The sequence below is a fragment of the Motacilla alba genome, chromosome 3 (assembly GCF_015832195.1).
Source record: "Motacilla alba alba isolate MOTALB_02 chromosome 3, Motacilla_alba_V1.0_pri, whole genome shotgun sequence".
NCBI classification, from domain to species: domain Eukaryota; kingdom Metazoa; phylum Chordata; class Aves; order Passeriformes; family Motacillidae; genus Motacilla; species Motacilla alba.
The window spans coordinates 103,373,319-103,393,778 of NC_052018.1; positions in this window are offsets into that span (position 1 = coordinate 103,373,319).

A 20,460-nucleotide genomic window follows, 5' to 3' on the forward strand; every position below is an offset into this window, starting at 1 on the left:
AAACATGCATATCTGAGGCAATGAAAGTAAAGCCCAAGGAAAAACTCTGTTTTATTCCAGCCATCAATGGGTTCAGGATTGTAACAGGATCACTATTTCCTCAGATTCCTGCAGCATGTAACCTCTATTTTTTTTTTCTCTTTTGATATATGTCTACCTCCAAGTAAAGCTCAAAAAGCCATCGGTATCACTGAGGAAGGAGGATTTGTTCCACAGCTACTTCTGCTGATTTGCCCAGATAGGGAAGAGGAAAGCTGGGAAAGCCCTTGGCCCTGCTGTTTCTTGCTTTTCGATGTGCCCGACTCTGATCCTGAGTGAGGCTGATGCTCACAAAGTTTGTGTGTGCCTGTATTTCTTAACATTTCTGTTATGACTCAGCGCTGCTCAGAGCCAAAAATAATCAGCTGCTGCACAGTATTAAAGCACCCAGAGCACCATGAGGTGCAGTACTGCACGTCAGAATATCTCTAAAACTGAAATTCAGGAAAGGGCCTTAGGCAAGTCTGGCTTGCAGAGGTTCTGTGTGTTTCAATGTGCTAGTGTGATGGAATTTAGCACATAAGAATATTTTGTGGTGTGTTTGGGGTCTGGGTTGGGTTGGTTTTTTTTTTTTCAGAACATAAGCAACCAGCAGTACCGTATTGGGAAAAATAATTCCTCAGGGACTCTTCTGGATGGTTTGCTATTTATGCCACATGAGTCTGGATTTTATCCTTCTGTGTATTCCTTTCCACAGTTCAAAATAGTGGAGATTTTTTCACTGAAACAATAGATTTTGGTCAGGAAAAAAAAGCTAGAAACTTTCAATTACCCTTTGATACCTAAAAAAGATGTTCTATCTGACTGTTGTACTAAAAATATTAATATATATTTCAGACAATTGTTAATACTTTCAAAATAGCCCTGTGTTGTCAAAGGAAGAAGGACAAGTACAAATGATCAAAGATTAATGGTCAGCTGTCCTCAAAACCATCCACTCAGCCTACTGCAGTCAAGCTGTGACAGTGATGATGTCTGAATCAAAAGTCTTGGATTTATTACAATCATTCAGTGCAGAAATTGTGAGGCCATTGCCTAAAGCAGTAATGCCTCAACTCTCAAACTACCACTTGAGCTACATTTGGTTGAAGACATCTCCTCAGCCTCCAAAAAAACCCAAAAAATCACACTTTAGCACAAGGTTACATTAAGCTTGACAACCAGAATCCATTCTAAGTACTTCCCTTGCAGTTTGAAAAACTATTCAGTCTCCCATTTAAAGGATATATAAATGCTTTCTTGATTATGGATTTAAGCACAGGCTGAAGCCTTTCTGCCTCCCCTTGGGTTTGAATACACAACTAAAACACATGCTGAACTCCATTTTGAGCAGCACTTCTGCTCTGACTCCAGGCTGTTTGTCAGTCCCATTTCAGGTGGGAGACATTGCTGAAATATCTGAGGGAAATCTGAGTCAAAACTCTCTGACTGTATGGGGTATGTTCTTACTGATAAGGAAATTATGAAAGCATTGTTCATTCTTCTCCCTGTAACAGCATAATCTCTTTTGACACACAAAATACTCTGCTTCTATCACACAGAGAACTCCAAAAGCAGCTCCTAACCAAAAATCTCAGCTATTTGCAGACCAGCTTTATTTTTATCATATCCAAAAACTATAGAGAACTGTGAGCAAGAGACATACGGTGTGTTCTATAAAGAGCAAGCAACTGCTTGCCAACAGAGTTGTTATGATTAATTGCCAGTTCAACAGAAGGTAGGAAGTTCTGGAGCACAGAAGAAGGCAAAAAAGTGGACTGGGAAAAGTGAAGAGGATCAAGCAATTGAACTGGCTGGAAATTATTTGGTAACCAATTAATGCATAAAAGAGCATGATAAAGATGGGTTAATTCACAATGCTTGGTGGATAATTACAAGTAAGTGACGTGCATTTCAGACTAAATAAGGTTCCTTAAATTTCCTCTTTATGTAGGTGTGGAAGTGAATAAGCAGACAAGGTAAATTAATCTATAAGTAATAAGAATTACCTATACTCACTTATAAAAGTAAATACAAGAGACTTAATATGAAGCTAAAAACAACTTTAAGAAATCAGCTGCTCTTCTGTTGCTTCAGTTCACACACACACACTCATATTAAAAGCACTTATAGCCTACAAAGTCCAAATTACAATTTTAATACATCCCACCCTTATTCATATGTGCTGTGATCGAGTTTGTCAAAGTATTTTACATCAGTTTTTTGCTTTTATTCCCATCAAAAAGAGAGCTTTTGAATAAACACCAAGACCTGTTCATTCTCCTCAAAGCAGCCCTGAGGATTTCAAATCATGGAAAAATTTAGGCCAGAAGGGACCTCAAGGAGTCACCAAGTCCAAACTCCTGCTCAAAGAAGATCTAATTAGATTAAGTTAGTCAGGGTCATGCCCAGAGAAGTCTTGAACATCTCCAGTGATGTTGATTCCATGGTGTCCCAGAGTAACAGGAGTTGTAGACAGCCAGTAAGGTCTCACAGAAAAATTTTCTTTTTAAGGTTGAGCAAGTCCAGCTCATTCAGCTTTTCCTCATTCATTGTGTTTCAGGCTCCTGACTAACCTGTTGGCCTCCTGGACTCCCTTCAGCATGTCAACAATATCCTTCTTGTACAGGGAATCCAAAATCAGACACAGGATTCCACCTGAAGTTTCACAGATGCCAAATATAGGGTGTGGATGGCTTTCCTCAGCCTGGGTGAGGACTGAAGTAGTTAGCTGTCCTCAAAACAACCTACACTGGCAATTGCATTTGCAATTTACTCAGGCAAACAAAAAAATAAATTAATTTCTTACTAATACACTCATGGATGCCTCTGCTGCAGGGCCATGCTGTTGACCCTTGACTTGCTGCCCACTGGGACCTCCAGACCCATTTCTGCAGAGGTGGAATCTCCTTTCCTAAGGCAGATGAACCCCAGTCTGTGCTGCTACCTGGGATTATTTTGTACCAGACGCAAGACTCCACAGTGACTTTTATTAAAGTCACCTTCACAGGCTCCTGTGTGAAAAGCTTGTGGGAGACTGTGTCAAAGGCCTTGCCTCAGCACAGAAGAGCCACTGGCCTCCCCTTCCCTACAGCCTCAACCACCTCAGCACAGGAAGCAAAAGTTTGGTCATTGGCATGATCTGCTTAATTTGCCCTGGTTCATCTAAACCCATGTTGGCTGCTCCTCACAATCTCGCCTTTCATGTGTTTAAGACACATCTCCAACCCTTCCAGGGACCACCACTAGACACCATAAAAAAACCCAATTATCCTGTCATTTAACTGTGACATCCTCATAATTCAGACATTTCATTTAGGATTACCCAATTTAGGAATTGTGGATGAAACCCAACTTGCTCTTCAATTCACTGAAGGGCCCCTTCCTTCTTCAAAAATACTATTAGTGATTCCAAAGAACTATAACAAGGCAAGGCAAACCAGCTGAGGTGGAGCATGAAATTACATTTCTCAAATATCATAAAGACTGGGTTAATTTTGTACCACCGGCCATTCTTGACTTTGGTCACAAGAGTGGATTCATTTGCTGATTTCTTGGTCAGTGGGTTAAATCTGGTCATGATGACTTTAATCATTACTTCCCAGTGAAAGGTTGTTATTACTCAAAGGTGACAGGAGTAGAAAGAATAAATAGCTTATTGCTAATTTGTGTCAGTTATGTATGAACTCAGAGCTTTCCTTCCTTCTCACCCATGTGAACTCAAATTGCTTTCAGCAGGCATGCCCAAATTTGCTATTTAACATGGCAATTACTCTTTTGTCTGCCTTTCTCAAAACTGTGCCTTCTTTGCAGCTGTTTTTTTTTTTTTTCCCCTCCCCTCCTTTTCTGCTGTGTGACACCAGAGATATGCCTATTTTACAGACAGGAAGGTAGCTCTTTGCCAGGAATTCATAATCCTCTTCTCCTGTCAGTACTTATCTTCCATTTCAAACTCCTCTAATAACCTTCTGGTTTTCTGCATTTGTCTGGCTTGTACATATATGGAGTTAAAAAAAAAAAACAAAACCACCAGCCTGACTTAGTCAACTATGCAAATTAGACATTTTGCAAACTGATTCTTCCAAGCTGAATAAAAATGTTATTATTAGCTTGTCTAACATATGTCATGGAAACCACAGCTGCATTTCATGCCAAGTACTGGCCCTGAACACCTTTCAAGGACATAACACTGACAGTAAAGGCAGTACTTCATCACAGGCAGATTTTACCAGGTTAAGTCAAGGATTTTCGACCAGTTAGGAAATTTAAATCAGTGTGTGCTTTTGTTCAAACCCTAGACAGCTGAGATGAAGTGACCACTCTGCCTGCAATTTGCAGAAGTCCAGACATGCTAGTTACAGTCATCTTCCTGAAAATGTCCACATCCAAACAAATGAGAGGAATGTCCCTAGGTCATATAAAGCAGGAAAAGAACAATTCTTATCATCATGATTATATGTATCCTAGATTTATCAGTGATGAGAAGAGTTGTATTTTTTTTTCTGTTTCATTAGGAGGGTAAGAAATAGCAGTTGAAAAGCTTTCCTAAGAGAATCAACATTCTGGAATAAAAGTAGGGGGTTTTTTTTCTTCCTTTTTTTTTTTCCTGGCTAAACAAATCATCAGCCAGTACAGAACAATGGATATTATTTTCTTAGTAAATATATTGCTGTGTGAAGTCTTTGAACTCCAGACCTCTTGTAACAGAGACCTAAAACAGATTCCCACAGTGCTCTTATTTTAATCTGTTCTGGATCCATGTAAGTGAACACTGAATATTTCTATCCATTTCATTTTATTTAGGATGGAAAGAAGGACCTAGATACCTTGCCTGTATGTCAGATAAGCCTAAATTCAAAACTATTTTCAGATCTGGCAAATTTTAGCAAATATTCTCCATTCTAATTCTGAATGGGCTTAGGTCCAGAAGCATAAGCCTAGGACATGACAACCAACTTTCCCACTCAACTTATTAATCTGAAACTATGAAACACTGCAATTTTTAATCAGAAGCCTAAGAACATATCATCAGAATTTTTTTCCATTTCTTTTTAAAGAACACTTTGAAAAATATAGTTAATTTCTGTTTCATATGTTAATATCACATTCAATTGCTTTATTGCTTTGTGATGTACAGAAACTTTGACGTTGGCTTCTTTATTTTATTTCAAGAATTCTTTTTTCTTGTAAGCTTGAAAAAAAGAATCTTCCACTTAAATAAGTGGATTGCAAGCAGTTTCAGTAATTGAATCCCTAGATATTTGTCTTTGTGCTGGGAGGTTTCTTTTAACTTTTAATGGATTTTTAATGCTGAAACAGTTTCATTTTAGACTGTTGTCATAAAACATTTTAGAATTTTCTATTTTTGCTGTAGGTTTGTTTTGTTTTTTTTTAGGTGGAGGTTTAAGATGACTATTACAAAAAATACTACAAAATTATTCTGAGAGATGAAAACGATTTCTATAATACAGAGCTCTTAAGGCTACCATGCTGTCAATCTTTTGTAGAGAATTCACCAGAAATACAGGTTTTACATTTAAATAATACAGCAGATAACTGGAGTGCATCCTTTTCTGCTGGGAACTGAGGCTGAAAGGGCAAGCAGTGTGCAGAGAGGAGGAAGGGTACAGGAATGGCAAGCCTGCCACACTGGGTCCGAGGGCAGGTGGGTTCCTTAAAGCAGCATTTGGGAAGTGAGAGATGCCATTGAGGGCTCCCAGCACAGGGCTGTGCTCCATTGTCTGGGGGGGAAAGAGGCTTGAAGACCTTGATGTTCATCAAGCTGAGTGCTTTATAAGTTCATATACCCAAGAACTACTACCTGGCTGTTTTCTGGGTGCAGAGAGCAGGAATGCAGTTGGTGGTCCCAAGCCATCCAGTTGATGCAGTTGAGCACCTGTCAGCTGAGCTATGGCAGGTTCTGATCCTCCTGATTTGCAAAGCAACTTGGATAGGTGAGCATGTTCTGACAATATTTTGGATAGGAGAGCATGTTCTGACAATATTTTTAGGACAGGACAAGCCTCCCATGACTGCCTCTTCTGTTAATCATTCACACAGACTGTGTTTTTAACATACAGTGAAAAAATTTGGAAGTGTTCTCAAGATATAGGACAAGTTGTGACTGGTTCATAACAGCACGGGTAGTGAAGATCTGGGTGGGGAAATACCCAAACCACCTCAGCTATCACAAACATGAAATTTTGTTCCTCACAAAGCAATCTCAGAAAGGAAAAGTTACACCTGTTTTAATATGAAATAGTTGGTGGTTTGGCTACTTACTTATATAATCTGGCCTTTAAAAATATCTCCTATTTTCATCATTGTTGCAGTGAAATAATTTGTTCTCTTTGTACATTTTTCAAACTCTCATACATCAATGAACAAAGATCAGAGTATGATAATATCTTCAAGGAAATGCTGGTAGCTCACTCTTCTGTAAAGTTGAAAAATCAAGACTTACATATTGATAGGGATTTTTTATCAAGGTTGCTTGTTTTATTTTTTTTCTAGTAAATAATTTCTAAAAGGATCTCAGCTCTTCCTAAGCAAGTTTCCTCTAAAAGCAATCCAAGTTAAGACATTTTACATCACACAGAATGTGTTCTTAAGTTCCTGTATTCTGTTCACCCTTTGTCTTGCTTCTGAGTCATAGGAAAATTGTTTAACAGGAAGAAAACCTGTTTTAGCTCTCACTTGTATTGCTCAGCTAATCCTGTGATCATCCTCAGGAAGGTCTTCCTCTGAAGTCAGAGAGCAGGAACAGTGAAATCAGAATTCTGGATTTGGCTTCATTGTGCACATTCAAAGAGTGTCTGGAAGATGAATGAGCCAGACTGATCCTTACAATGGTGCATAGCCATTCCCAGACATTTTAGCATATTACATTATTCCAAAATCTTTTGAAAGTACCAGTTTTGGGACACCCATAAGATTTTTAACAAAGAACTCTCTAAATGCATTTTAAAACATTTTAAGCCTTATATCATCAAAAAGGACACATTAAAAATTAAGTCACTGTGACTTGGCCATGAGGGCATACATTTATTTCTGACATTTACTGCTATTCCCATGAAACTCATAAATACTGCAGACAACTAGCTGGTTGAACAAACATTGCATAGCCTAGCTTCTTCTATAATTTAGGGGGTTTAAGTTAGGATTTGAAAAATAAAAACTTTTTAGACATTTTGTAGTTATTACTTTGCAGTCAGGTTCTGCTTCACCATGTTCTCCTCCATCCAGGCAAAAGTTCCTCAAAAAACAATTACTATTGCAGCTAATCTATAATTAAATAATATTACAGATTGATGTCAAATATCTTTATTACCTTGACCATATTATTTCCTTCACCTTTCTTTGGGATGCATCATTTAGTAATTCAAGGCCATAAGAGATATTTTTCCACCTGCAGCAATGAATCCCACTGTTTATTTTTACTTGTCTAATATATTTCCCTATACTTCTAAAATATGCCTCTTCTTTTTCTTTCTCCCCATTCACACTGCTAAACACTACAGTGAAAGGACTTCTAAGCCTTCCTTATTTTTCCTGCTACCGTTTTTAGCTCGTCCCACTATCTTAAAATCACTGGCACTTAGAAAAGTGTGTAAGATGCAACAACAGCACTGAAGAGTATAAAGTTGTCATACACTTGTTTTTCTTCCACTCATTTGAAAAGATGTATTCTTCACTTCTGCTGGAGGCTGGGCAGAAGTTGATACATATTATCATTGATACTTTCTTTAGGTTTGCTCCCATTGAGGTGTTCTGCTTACCGAGCGTAGTGCTTGTGCTCAGTAATTGATGTATGGGATTACGTGCGTTAATATGTGTTTATTTACTTCATGGTAAATTTTCCTGTCTGCTACTTCTGTTTCCTTATGAAATGTTTCTTACTCCTCAATAATTTCCACCATCTATGCTGAAAGACTCTTCTCCAACCATATTACTTCTCTGTCCTGCTTTTTGTTCTTTCTGCACATCAAAAGTCTGGGTTTGATAGGTTTTATATTAGAATTTAATTTTTGTTTAATGCTCATTTGGACCATTTTCCTGGGTAAGTGAGACAGAGCTGTGTGGCTTTTGTGATGAGCAGACCTGGCTCACAAATCTAAACCTTCTAGAAGTTAAGAAGGGCATTGACATGGGCTTGACTATTGCTTTTTCAGAAGGGTTTTGGCCTTCACCAAATGTCCTTAAGATAATAACACCAGTGTAAGAAGACATTTGGATATATAATTGCGTAAAAGACAGGGAAAGGAAGGTAAATGGTCTGTAAATGGCCAGAAATCTGTTCATGCTGTTTATCACCTTTAGAAGCAACTTAGGAATAGCTATCAATGAGAGTTGAAGTATCACTATTTACAAATAATAAATTATTCAGGATGGAGCAGCTGCCAGGAATTGCAGGAGGTGCTGAATAACTGTTTAAACGTATCTTGCACCCAGATACTGCATATGCAGTTTTATTTGCCTCATCTTAAACAGACAGAACTGACAGAAGTTCATAGAATGGAGACCACGGGTGTGGAGCATCTTCCACATAAAAACTAATGTGCTGACCAGAACTCTTCAGCCTGGCAAAGATCAAATATGTGACAGAGGCATTTAAAACCATAAATATCTCCAAAAACCTTTTGTTTGCTGTCTTTCTCAATGGATTAACTACAGTTTATTAACTGAAACTCCCAGGAAGCAAGTTCACACTGAAAAAGAGGGTGAATCCTCATTGAATGTGTAATTAAACTGTAGTTAAACTGCTGGAAACCCTTGCTACAGGATGATATGAATGCCAGCCATGTACATGATCTCAAGGGATGCTGTATAAAATCACGGACAAGAATTCCTGTTGGGCTTTTAAACACACAGTTTTATCTAAATCTCTCTGGAGAGGTCCCCCAGCTGCAAACTCTTGTCAAGAGTGTAAAGCAGGAGGTGTCTCTAGAGACTTGCAGTCCCCAGGCACCTCCTGTTGGCCACCACTGGCAGCAAGACAGTGGATGAGAATATATACTGGTCAGCAAAGTCACAAAAACACCCAGCAGCTGTATAGTGAAGCTAAGAAAGTTCAGACTGACATCGTTTTGAGTCCATAAGGCCATTTATGCTTGGAAACCCTTAGTACAGCCACAACAGACTTTTGCTCATTGGCAGCTTTCAAAGAAACGTGTTTCGTCTCAAATCCCAGTCTTGTGTGCAGACACCACAGGGAAGACCCACAGAAAGGTTATAGGTTCGATGTGGAATTACCAACAGGATAGATTTGCCTTCTAACCTAGAGTCTGGGCACAACTGCAGTCTGGAGAGCCCCTGAAGAGTCTGAGCCCCTGTTCTAATGTGGCTGATGAAAGACAGCTTAAAGAATTGCCCAGACAACCCCATGAACTGCATTCAGAGAGACCCTTCCAGTGGGAATCAGGCTCTCCCAGTGAGGTTTTGGGGTATTAGGGTAAATATTTAAGATAATAAGTGTAACTTCACAGGCTTGTGTACTAAAATTGATGATATAATTCTTCATCAAGAGTCAGCTAACACACAATGATACATTCCTTTAATCTCTGAGCAGAGTAATTTTTCAGATGCTACTCGTTTTGAAAGTGGCATTTATTTATACTCCTCTCCACAATGAGGATCAATATCTGGGGTCACAAGCCCACCTTTGAGGGTGTTAGTCCCAGGAAAATCAAGATGACTGTGTGTAGAACAGCAATGATTCATATAAGTAAAAAACAGTAGAAATGTGCTGTGCATATGCTTTATTTTTCACTTCTAGAAATAAGCAGGTTCAGACTCTGGAGAGTTCAAAACATAAAATTTTTTTAAAAGCTTGAGAATTAATAATTGCTCTTTTAGGAAAGTCATAGCAATCAACAGAAATTTTATACCATCCAGAAAGGTCACAGAGTTCTAACTTTGCAGAAACAATATTGCTGGGAGAAAACTTCCAAGTATACTTGTGTCATGAAGAAGCATTAATCTCTTAAATGTCATACATTTTCTTCTAAAAATAATAAGCAAAACATAACTACAGAGAAAGAACATCCTTTTCTTTCCTTTCAAGGATTTGTTGAAACAAATTTATTGTAAATATTTGCACTTGAAAATCTCTGTGTTATCCATTTGGATCTTGAAAAAATTATGTTCTTAATGAGTTTAATAATTTTTGCACTTCAGTATAAAGACAGAATTAATTTATATTAATCCCAGTAAAGTACAGATCACTGCCAGACTATTGCTTAATTCCTTTTTCACAGTATACTGCATTGGCAAAATTGAGATCCCAGTGAACAAATAGAATCTATTTTGAAATATGGCCTTGATTTTGTGAGCAGCTCCCCAGCACTGTAATCTTACAAATCAAACCCAGCCTACATTTGTCTCCCTGTCTGTAAGAAGAGGATAATAATTTACTTCACAGGAGGAGTGTAAGGGTGGGACTGAGCTAGCCAGCTCCTATATCTGTAACTTGCTCTATAGGCAGAGGAGTTCAATACCTGGAGGAGTGTCTGGCTAAGACCAGTGTTAGCTAAAGGGTTTCGAGATGAAGCACAAAGTACTGTTTTTAAAGGATACATAATTGAGCTTTCAAGAGTGAAATCCCTGATGCTATGTAAAGAAAACATTAATTTTCCTTTAAAAGACAAGCATGTGGGTTAAACATTTCTGGTGGCAGGATTATGCACAGCAGGTGGGTTCCAAGCACAGATACACAATCCAGCCTAGAATGATGTTTCACATACAGTGACTTTTTGATTGAGCTAAACACAATGAACTCTGGAGCTGGCATCTACAAATACACTTTGATATCTGACTCCTGTAGCAACCAGTGGGCATTAAGCACCTAAACACCTCACGGGAGCTGGACCTTATGTCTTGTGGTTGTTGCTCAGCTGGGATGTAAATTCAGATGACCAAAGCCTCTTTCCACAGAAATTATTCAACTCCTATCTAACCCTGGAAGTGCTTCAAGTCCTTGGTGAGTTTGATTTTTAACCATGGAGCTCTAAGGAGACATCCAGGCATGTGCAGAAATTTCTCCTTCTTAATGTTACTCAGTATTTTCCCACACACAAATTCCAGCCAAGTCCACAAACAATGTCCAGCTTTTATGCCCTGCACTAGTCCTGCAAGCAACACCAAATGAACCAGCTCACACTGCATTAAACCTAAGCTTTAAAGCAAAGCCAAAGGAAGATGTTTTTTCCCCCATCCCATTGATTTAAATATCAGCTCAATTTTTAAGGTTTTTATCCAGGGAGACCACAGTTCAATCCTTCCCATCTGGTGTGGTCAAGTCCACCTCCTCAGATTTCAGTAATCATTCAGAATTTTATGGGCAATAAGGAATACATATTCCAAATATTTTCATAGAAGCTATACTCATAGAATACACAGCTAATTGGGACAGTCTGTACATGGCTCTGTCATTGTTTTTCTCTTACTGACATGAGATAAAGTGACCCATGAGTCAGAGGAGAGTCCACACGTTGTGACTAAGGAAGAGGAAACCCAACTGTAATGCTAATTTTCATCTCTTATCAGGTTGATCAACTTCCTTTCAGTTACTATGAAATCACTGACATCAGTGAAATGGAAAAAATTAGCAACATAGAGCACATTTACATTTCATTAATACAATCATCCGAGAAGTTTGGTCATGAATACACAGGAGAGAAAAATCATGTTTTGGGACACATTTCTGTCTCTACCAGGTCTATTCCATCCAAAATACTTCCCCAGGTAATCCTGTCCCTGGCTATCACATCGATTTTTTTATGGTTTCTTCAAATAAGACTTCTTTAAAGACAAATATCAAAAAGCAAAATACAATCAAATTCTCGGTAGCCTAATTTTCTTCTTCCAGTTTTTCTTCTGTACATCCATGTTATACTTGAACTAGAAGGGACCTGCCATTTTTAATGCCAGAAACATTTGAAAAATTGAAGAGACAGAGCGATGTTAAGTCTTCTCTCTGTCTCTGTCTCTCTCCCATTTAAGTGTCAAAGGACTGCTGGTACTAAGTACCAAAACTCCTGCCTATTATATTAATGACTGTGTTATCTCTTCCTCTCTGGTCAAATACAGGGTTTCTCTGTCTCAGACTTTGATTCCTCTGCTATAATTTTCCCATAGGTGTCACTCATCTGATGTCACTCATCAGACAGCATGCATTCAAATTACATTTCACTTTCTTTTGAGTGCCAAAAAAAAAAAAAAGAAATCCCAAGAAACACATAAAATATTCATGTCACAATCTCTGCAAAAGTAATTGTGTCCTTAAAGTTCAGACATCACCTCACCCCTGGGGGTTGTATACACCAGTTTAGATGGCACACACTGTTTTCAGACACTGCTGTGGATCAAACACAACAGCTGGTTTGATTTTCGAGTACTATCACTGTGAACCATGTGAATAATTATCAGCAATGAAAATTGTCTGAAAAGCTGGTATAGCTGATCTCATTGCATAAAAAGAGAGAGGTTTTTATTAAGGAAATGACAGAAAAATTAAGTGTCTAGAAAGCTTTCCTGAGAACTGTCAGGCAATCACTTCACTCATGAAGAATCTGGTGCAGAGTCTTCCTTCTGTGAAAATCACTCCTTTCTGTGAAAATCACTCCTTTCAAGTCTGTGTTACCTATGTAGCTCAACATGGAAACACAGATAGCTGCCTGGAACTGCTACAAAAGTCACAAGAAACACGACCCAGCTCCATCAAATTCAGAAGTGATATTCTCCAGACCTCACTGGGATTTCAACTAGGTTTATGACAGACCAGGTGTGACAGTGGCTTAGGTTGCAGCTGAATCTCTAAGAGGTTTTGTGAGGGAGGCTGAGCACCTGTGGTCTTCTCCATCTAAATTTTCAGCTTCACTTGTAGGAAGCCCAGCTTTGGTCTAAGCACTTGTACATGGCAGGGTCACCATTGCCTGCGAGAGCCAACAGAGGACAGAACGTGCCATACTCAGTGCTGCCCTGACAGGAGGTTTTCAGTTTGTCATCAGCACAACAGCTCCAAAAACTCCTTCTCCAAGGCTGCCAGCACTGCCCAAATGGGAAAATGTTGGCCCTGCTTACACTTATAAAACTCTCTGGTGTTGCTTTACAATCATGGAATCATTGAGGTTTGATAAGACCTTTAAGATCATTGAGTCCAACCATCAACTGCCAAGTCCACCACTAAGCCATGTCACCTACATATTTTTGAACATTTCCAGGGATGGTAATTTCACTCACTACTGCTTTAGTACGTTTTGGGACATTTTGCTACCCATACTTTAACCATTGTCTCTGTGTTTCCAGGTGTGCCAATGTTTGGCAGTGCTCTGGCCGGTTAGAGTTTAAATTTTGTCCATGTGGATATTCACTTCTCTGATGCAAATAATCCTGTGTGGTCTGACCCACTTCTCTGGAACACATTTATTGGCTTTAACCCATAAATGCTGCAGTTCACTGAGTTATGCTTCCTTGGGTAACACCCACAGATATAAAGAACGACCATGGTACAGCTCTGTTGAAAATGTTAAATCAAGTATTAAACAGTGTTGACACAATTAGACCCCAGTGGGGTTTCATTCTTTATCCAACCCCTATGAATAAAAGATATCTTTAATTCATGTCTCTGGTTTCTAACCATTCTTTATCCATCTTAATAATGTATTACCTCACCCATATTTAGAGAACTTTAACAATAGTCTATCAAGGGAAACTTTGTCAAATACCTTTCTACAAACCCAGACATATTAGATCTATTAATTTAGGTTAATAGCTACTTCATGTTATAAAAGCAACCACTTCCTTTTTCTGTAATGGTGAGAGAAAAAGTACTTCAAGCCATTACATTTAGCCTCATACTGCTCAGATTATTATTGCAAATAACATTTTTTTAATAAAAGCTGTCAATTTGCACTTGCAGAAAAAATGTACTTTGGTGGTTGGTGTCCTTACCTCCTACAATGCGCATTCCCATTGAAGCTTCAAGCCCATCACCTTAAACAGTTCCTTAACACCAAAAAGAAAAAATGGCAAAGAAAAATATCACTATTCTGTGTGCCAGAAGCTCAAATTGAGGGAGCCCATGGATTACTCTTCTATTTTTTTTCCCCAAAATACAACCCCAGAAGTAAAAAGCTCATGTTGAATTACAAAAAAAAAGTACATTCCAAACTCCTGCAGCTGCAGAGCAAAGGTTTACCCTGTTATCCATATATTTTCAGAATTCAGAATAGGAATTAATTTAATTCTAAATTCACTATATTTCTCAAACCCCAGGTGTATATATTAATAAAATTAATTAAAAGGGCTTTATAGAAGAATCTGTTTTCAGCTCATTGATTCAGCAGAAACCTGGAGCTGAACCCTGTCATAGTGGCTGGCATCTGAAATTTCCATAACATTTGGTTAACTCTGTATAAAATGTTAAGAAGTGTCACTCTAATTTCTGATAAATGAAAGCTGCTGATGTTTGAAAACCTTCTGTGGAAATGCCTGGCTGGCTGTTCACATCCAGGCTGAGAATCAGCCATCAAGCTTGAAGGCATTTTAGTGACGCTCATGTTTCAATGTTGACTGTCACAGGAAAACAAAGGTTTGATTTTTAATGTGCTTCCAGTGCTTTGGCTAGGACTTCTCTTTATAGCTCATAAGCCCATACCATCAGATTAGGCTATGAAAAATCAACCAACTTTGAGACCAAGTTACTTTTTGATGTGGTAAATCCACCTGAAGTAAGTGGAGTAAAATGAGATATAACTTTGACTGAATAACCGTATTTATTGCAGTTAAGTCTAAGTTTAGAGGTTTGTTTCTTTTCTGATACATGTTTCTTTTGTTCTGACAGAGAATTATAGATAGGCCTTTCTACTTCTAAAATATTATTGTTCTAATAAATGAATATCTAATCTTTTTTATTTTTTTAATTAACTCTCACAAACTCTTTGTAGTTTTTCAGGACATCACCTAATTACTTAAAATTATATTGGAGTACTTTATTAGGAGCCCAAATCCTACTGAAGATTTCTCCCTCTATTTCAAAGAAGCACAATTCCTGGGATTTAATGCAACACTGTTGATACCAATCTTTTCCTTTAAAAAGACTACAGCATTACCCCATGTGTAATTTTTAATGGGTTTGTATCATCACCCCTTCTTTTCCAACTGGTTAAATGGTGCCTTTTATATCCCTGTTGTTATCATCTACTCAAAAGAGGTCTGGGACTTCAACCACAGCTCATGTGAACAGACTTTCTCCTACAGCCTGTGGTACTTTTGGTTCAGGAATGGAAGCAAGACAGGAAACCCACATGCCAAAATGAGGAAGCATTTGAAAGTGGAATTTTTTTGTACTAATGATCTATGATTGATTAAATCTGGGTAGTTTTCAGACCTGATTCTACTTCAGACAAATCACTTAACAAGTTTCCCTGCTGCTGTTTTCCCTCGTATAAAATAGTAGCATTCTTCAACTACCTTTTGTCTCTCACACCTTTGTAATTTTGTTAATTCTTAGGATGCATCTCAGACGGTACGGTCAAAGGAAAGGTCTTGATTTAATCAGAGCCTCTAAATGGTAGGCAGAGTGCAAATAATGAATACTAATTCCAGGTGAAAATCCTTGGGTTTTATCAGGGGCTTTTTTAAATTTTTAAGTGTTCAGGTCAAGTTCAAGATCATTCTTATATTACCTGAATAACTGTAGTGGGCTGACCATGGCTGAATGCCAGGTGCTGACCAAAGCTGCTCTATAATTCTCCTTCTCAACTAGACAGGGGACAGAAAATCCAATGAAAGGCTTGTGGGTCAAGACAAGGTCAGGGAGAGATCACTCACCAAATATCATCATGGGAAAAACAGACTTGACTCAGGGAAATTAATTGAATTTATTACCAATCAAATTAGAGTGGGATAATGAGAAATAAACCCACGTCTTAAAAAATCCTTCCTTCCACCCTTCCCTTCTCCCAAAGCTCAACTCTATTCCTGAATTCTATCCCTGCTCCTCCTCTCACAGGGGCCCAGGAGGACAGGGACTGGGGGCTGTGGTCAGTCCAGCTCACGGTGTCTCTGCCACTCCTTTCTCCTCAGGATAGAATATAATAATTCTTCACACTCTTTTCCTGTTCCAGCATGGGGTCCCTCCCACATGGGGTCCCTCTATGAACTTCTCCTTCTCCAGAGTGAATCCTTCCCATGGACTGCAGTTCTTCACGGACTTCAGCATGGGCCCCTTCCACAGGGTGCTTGGATGCTTTTAGTTCCAGCTATGCCTAAAAAATATCTGGCACTGTGATCTTTACTGTTGCTATCTGGAGTGTTCTAGGAGCATTAGGAGGCTGAATATGTCCTAACTTCAAGAAAATAAAACAAAGATTTTTTTCTAAAAATAAAAATAGAAAAGAATGTTTCTCAGCTGTGTCTTTCATTTGGTTCTTTCCAATTCAAGCTTAACAGACAGACTCTACTTTCATTTAATAGGCCAAACTCAATGTATTATAATTAAAACAAAGATAATCTTATTTTTGTGTAAAATATATTTCTGAATTTTTTTGTTCCCCTACAGAGTGGTTTACAAACTGAAAGTTTCCAACTTGAAAGAATGAGGTGGGCTTATTCATTTTGCATTCTAACTCTTTTATTAGCTGGGGAAGGAAAATAAACAAATACCTGATCCAACAAAGAGTTTATGTGTCTGAGGCAGAAAAAGGAGCTCTCCTTTTTTTCCACTGACAATTTCTGGTCCCTCAGATTTTAAAAGTGCACACAAGTCTCCATTACAAATCAAGGTTCTTGCTTTGTGATTTAGCATTATAATAAAAGCAAAATGTTTGTAAGAACAAATTTCAGAGGCCACAAGTGGCATGTGGCTCTGTATCACTTCCAGGAAATGAGAGGGTTTTTTAATAGTTATTTTTTGACACCTAAATTGAGATATTGGTCTTTGTGTTTAATGGATGGATTGCTGATGAAATCTACTCAGATTCATCTTGGATCTTGCTCTGGAAAACTTCCTGGAAAACCCTCTAGATACCATCTAAACAGAAGCCCTATGGTTCCCAGCTAGGTAAAACATGTAACTAACTTAAGAATTCAGTAAAATAACCTCTTCTGTAAAGTTTTCAGCCCGAGCTGAAAAAGTTTTCACCAAGCTGGTGTTGTCTGAAATTGAAACCTTAGAGGAAAAAAGTGCTCTCAGACATCCGTGTTGCATCAAAGTGATGCACTTGATAAGAAAGTGTAATGGCTTGATTCCAAAACACATGTAGGACTTTTTTTTTCTTTTTTCTTTCTTTTTTTTTTTTTTTCAGAAAATAGGAAGCAACTTAGATGGGAAACAGACAGGAGCCACAACAGAGTGAAATTTCTATTACTTTGTGAGCCATAACAGAGGAGTCACAAAGCATAGAGATGATTTTCTTTCAAGTCTCTCTCTAAAACAAATAACCCTCACACACACACTTGTTGAAAGATGAATATGTTTATTTTTTAAATCAAAGATTCCAGCAAATTCTGTGTTTGTTCAGCTCTTCAGGTCAAGAATTCCACTAGTCATTTATTTTAAAGGAGGCACTATGTGATGGTTCAATGAAAGAATAAAGTAAAACACTTGTCCAGAGGGATTTTCCTCCCCTAACATTTAGAATTGTTGGGCTGGGTTGTGTTTGAAGGCCTCACCTTTGTGTCCTATAGAAAGAGTTTATCTTTTGCACCGTTCTGTTACAGTTCATACTTCCTCTGACACCAGAATCAATACAAAAAACAAAATAGTATGGGAGCCTATATAATACTAATGCTAATACTAATACTAATATTAATACTAATACTAATAAATTAAGCAAGAACTCCTAAGTTTTCCAGATTATTTCACTGTCAGGAAAGCATTGGAGAAACACAAGCTGACTGTTATTTGATTTCCAAAAGAAAAGTCTGCATCCTTTTTCTTGCCATATCCACCTGCTCTACTCTACATCATCAGTTTAAGGCAGAAAGCAGCATTCCAACATTTCTCCTCTACTTGGAGCAATGGAATCACATTCTCCTCAAGTGATTTTTAAAGTTGTATTTTTAGAAGATGCTCTTTCCTTTTAGATTAATTCTGTTAGGAGTGTATCAAGGATGCCATGTTAGGAAAGCTTTATTATTTTACTAAATATCAGAAACTTATCAATAGTAGCTATGGCAGAAGGAGGAGAGCTCTTTGTCTGATCATGAAATCTGGGGATGGTTTAGACGGAGGAAGAGGAAAAGTCAAGGGAAACACCCTGGTTATTTTTATTTCTTTTCTTTCTCTGCTGGAGTTAAATTATACCTTTGTATTTTATTTTTTATTGTTGTTATCTAATAACAAATAACAAATGAAGGCAAAAAAAAATTCAGATTTTGGGGTCAATTTTCAGAGAAATGAGGATAGAACTAAATTTCCCAGAAAACAGGGAATTTTAGCACTTGAGTACTGATTGATGTCAGCAGGCAGGTTTGCTGAACTATTTGCATGCAGGAAAACTCACCCCCAGCATCAGCCAGATCACACAGACACAAACACAAACACAGAAATCACTTAAGGCAGAATGAAAGCCCCTGCAAAGGAGGGTACTATGAGCTGGCTTTGCATCAAAATTGACCTCCATTAAGAGGCTGTCATCCTATTTGGCTGTCATTAATTTGCATTATGTTGTGACAGCAAAACCTTCGCATTTATCCATCCAGTCATCCATCAGGCCATGGATAGAAAATTTCAAAAATCCTCTCCTTATGTCTGTGACTCCAGTAGAAATAAACTTGCAGAATACAGTCCCACATCACCACATAAAACCCTTGCCACTAAAATAATAATAATAATAACAATTAATAAAGTGTACATGAGAAATCCATATACAACTAAACATTATACAAGAGAAAAAAGAGAAGGTTCAGAATGAATTACTGCAACTCAGACTGTGGAAAGACTCACTTATCAAGTCTAAGAGGGGTAAAAAGAAAGTAGGAAAAGCAGAGAAAAGCAAGCAGAAGTTGTTGTTGTAAGAGCCTGTGGTTTGGGAATGCAAAAGCGGCTAAATCCCCTCCTGGAGCTCATTTCTGTAAATATACGAGTATTTTGTACTGCTTGCTAAAGGAAAGGTTACAACTCATCATGAACCAGAAGCACTGTTAAGAAAGCAGAACATGGACATAAAAAAGGGGAAATTTTTACTTCACTCTAACAGGAATTAAAACCTAAAGAAAGCATTTCAGATGTAAAAGCACTTATCAAACAAATACTCTGACCTTGAATGACAGAAGATGTGTGAAGAAAGATCATTTTAGGCTCCTTGACTAAGCCAATCATTTTGCTACCTTGCTCTTCCTGTGCTATTTTTTTTTTTTTGGAAGTGTGTTTCCTTATAAAAAAGTTGGGACTAGAAAATATAGGAAAAAAAATGATTCATAGTCTTGGAATCCTTTAACTGCAGCACATGTATTTTTCTAGCACAAACACAGAACTCCACTTGACATTCCATCGTGTATGGAAGAGAGAGAATGTCTCTGTCTTTAGTCCACCTATCTCTAGTCAACAGGGGATTCAGCACTTCATATTGGCACAAAAAGCAATTCACATTTCTCATTCAAGTCCTCCTCTAAAGAGCATTTGAAAAGAGAACAAACATATTTGTTGCTAAGAAAGGCCATACAAATGTTTATGGTGACATTTGGACTAAGATTTTGCAATATGAATGTAAAATTATAGGTTCTCTTCTCTTTCAGGCTGCTGAGTCCTGAGGAGCAGTGGGGGAGTGGCAGCTAGCTTGGAAACTGCTTTACTGGATAAAGGGAAGATAAAGGGACAGCCAAGATTCATTCTTGCACACTGATGCAGCAAGAAAGCTTGCTCTGGGTTTCAGGTTGGTTAATAGAAAATTATTCTTTAGATTACAGTTCCCAGAGAGATCTCACCCCTACCTAAAGCCCTGTTGTGTTCAGGGTTGTGATCCAGGGTGGAGCTCCTGCTCAGCACCCTTGCTGTGACTGCACACTGAGGGACTAAGTGAAACACTGCAACATCACACAGCACAGCTGGTGCAGGCTCCAGCTCTCCAGAGTCACAGTTCAGTGTCCCATCCAGGGGGGCACTCAGGCAATCCCAATGTGCAAACATTTGGGATTGTTGGGGTTTTTAGCCCTTCTAGTCTCTCAGGATTTTTCCAAAGGCTGAGCTTGTGTTTAATGAAAGTTTGAAAGAAGGGTGTTCATGTGAGCTGAACAATGAACGGGTTGGCCATTGTACCATTGCAAGATTCATTCCTAGGTGAGGATAAATTACCCATACAGACCCAATTATGTAAAGTCATGGTTATTAAACAGCTACAGTGTTGGATATAGAAGTGTGTGGTACTGGAATAAATCCCTTCATCATTTCCTTTTCATCACCTTCAGCAACACTTGGCTGTTACTGCAGCTTATAAATAC